Genomic DNA, 2,707 nt, shown 5'->3' with positions numbered 1-2,707 from the left:
TTATTGATATGTTCTTGATTCATGCGTAGTTATTTCATAGATAGATCTTTAATGGATTATGATTATTGATATATGGATTGCTTTAGTATTTGATTCGTCGTAGACGTAGAAAGCACGACGGATGCTTAGAAATTGAGTTCATATGTTCATGAAACATATACCATGATTAGATCTATCCTACATTTAATCTTTAATCAAGAACCATAGAGTTTATTCCTTGGATGCAATATCATCAAGGGGGATTCCAGATCCCTACCATCTTTATTTCATTGAATTTTGTTTATTATTCTTTGCATTTAATTTCTGAAAACCAAAACATCATTTTAATCCACAAATTTATTTAACTGAAAATTACATCTAAAAATTACGCTAATAATCTATAGATCGTTCCCTGAGGATTCGACCTCGGACTTCCGAGATTTTACTACTTGTGCGATTCTCCTGCACTTGGGGGAACAATTTTATTTGTGCATCAAGTTTTTGGCGCCGTTGCCGGGGAACGGCTGATTTATTAGTATAATTTTAGAGTTAATTTTTAGTAGATTTAATTAGTACCTTAGTACTTAATCTTTTTCTTTCGAAAAAAAAAAAATCTTTACTGCTGTTTTTTTATTCCCTGCACAGTCTGCATCAAACTCTGATATCTGAGTAATCCACCGTCTGATTGCACTCAAATTTCGTCGGCTGCTGTAGGACACATGTTTCTTTCATCTGAACGGTCTGATTGATATTCTGATACTTTTACGACCATTAAATTAATATGAACTTTGCTGCTGTCTGCTTTGAATTTTCTGTGTTTAATTTTTTTGTTTAGAATCAGAATTTTATTATCATCATATCTCATTAACCCTTGTTGCTACTTGAAAATTGATAAGAACTTTAAGAAAAGATCAAGGGTAATCATTAAAAAAAAACAAAAAAAACAAAAAAAAAAACAAACAAATAAATAAACTCTGAAATTTTGTATGCTAGGTTGGAATAGGGACAACACTGGATGTCTGAGTCGACAACCTTTTGACAATTCCTTAGATCACATTATTGAAACTTTTTCGCAAAATCTCAGATCTGGTGAGATGGCTGATGATGATGTAGGAAGTCACCATGGTAATGAAGGTAGACCCCCAGTTATGACACTTCGACAATACTTACATCCCACTAGGACTAGTCAACCTTCATGCATGATTATTCCTGAAAATGTAGGACACTTTGAAATCAAACCAGGAGTAATTCAATTGCTGCCAAAGTATCATGGAATGGAATCCGAGAACCCTTATCTTCATCTTAAGGATTTTGAGGAAATTAGTATCACATTTAGAGTGCCAAATGTATCGGAAGATGTCCTTAAATTAACCTTGTTTCCTTTTTCCTTGAAGGATAAAGCCAAAACATGGCTGAACTCCTTGAGACCAAGATCGTTAGGAACATGGCATGATATGCAAAGAGAATTCTTGAAAAAATTCTTTCCCGCACAAAGGACTAACTTTTTGAAAAGGCACATTAGTAATTTCCAACAAAAAGACCATGAAACATTTTATGAATGCTGGGAGAGATTTAAAGATTTGCTTCTCTCTTGTCCTCATCATGGGTTTGAAACATGGAGAACCATTAGTTTCTTTTACGAGGGATTGTCTCCACAATTAAAACAATTTATAGAGACTATGTGCAATGGTCTATTTCTGGAAAAGCAACCCGATGAGGCATGGGACTATTTAGACTCTCTCGCAGAGACTGCACAATTATGGGATACAGGGGATAGAGTGAATAAACCTTTGCCTAAGCCTACTAGCATTCCACACGGGGGCCTTTACAACCTTAATACTCAGGATGATATTCAAGCTAAAATGGCAGCCCTTACTAGGAAGGTAGAGGAAATTGAACTTAGAAGGATTGAACCCGTCAAGACCGTAGAACATAACAGCGAGTGTTGTAGGATTTGCGAGATGCCTGGCCATCTCATCACTGATTGCCCCACAATACCCGCATTCAAGAAAGTCTTGCACGATCAGGCCAATGTTATGAATACCTATCAAAAATCTTTCAATAATCCTTTTTCGGGTACTTACAACCCTAGATGGAAGAACCATCCAAATTTCAGGTCGAGGAATGACCAACCTCAACAAGTATATAACCCAACTCCTCCACCTCCGCAACCTCATTATGCACACCCACCCCCTCAAAAATCCAGTCTCGAAGAAACTTTGCAATCTTTCATGCAAGGTCAAGCCAAAATCAATGATGAATTAAGAAATCAACTGACAACGCTGACCACTGTTTTAAGTGCTCAAGAGAAAGGTAAGCTACCAGCTCAACCACAACCTAACCCTCAAGTCTACGGCGGTAGCAATGCATCATCTTCAACTTCGCATAAAGAGCAAGCAAAGAGTATAATAACATTGCGAAGTGGAAAGATTATTGACCGACCAGTCCCAGAACAAACTCAAGCCATACCTGATTCTAACCCTCCCAAGACAAAAGAAAAGGATAATGAAAAAACTGAAGCACCAACATCTACTGAAAAAATTGAATGTCCTTTTCCTGCACCATTTCCACAAAGATTAAAGCCCTTGCAAAAGCTTGAACCAAACTCTGAAATTCTTGAGCTTTTTAAGCAAGTAAAAATCAATGTACCTCTTCTTGATGCAATCAAACAAGTGCCTTCATATGCAAAATTTTTGAAAGATTTGTGCACTGTCAAGCGTCGATTAAA

At 36.6% G+C, this 2,707-nt stretch overlaps 1 pseudogene; it reads right to left on the bottom strand.

Annotated features, from left to right (window-relative positions):
- Positions 1–1,490: 1,490 nt before the first annotated feature.
- On the bottom strand, positions 1,491–1,588 carry LOC120105617 (annotated as a pseudogene).
- Between the last annotated feature and the right edge of the window lie 1,119 nt (positions 1,589–2,707).

Source organism: Phoenix dactylifera, unplaced genomic scaffold, assembly GCF_009389715.1.
Source record: "Phoenix dactylifera cultivar Barhee BC4 unplaced genomic scaffold, palm_55x_up_171113_PBpolish2nd_filt_p 000324F, whole genome shotgun sequence".
In the NCBI taxonomy this organism is placed as follows: Eukaryota; Viridiplantae; Streptophyta; class Magnoliopsida; order Arecales; family Arecaceae; genus Phoenix; species Phoenix dactylifera.
Note: the sequence above shows the minus strand (reverse complement) of the source record. Positions and strands in the feature narration are given on the sequence as shown.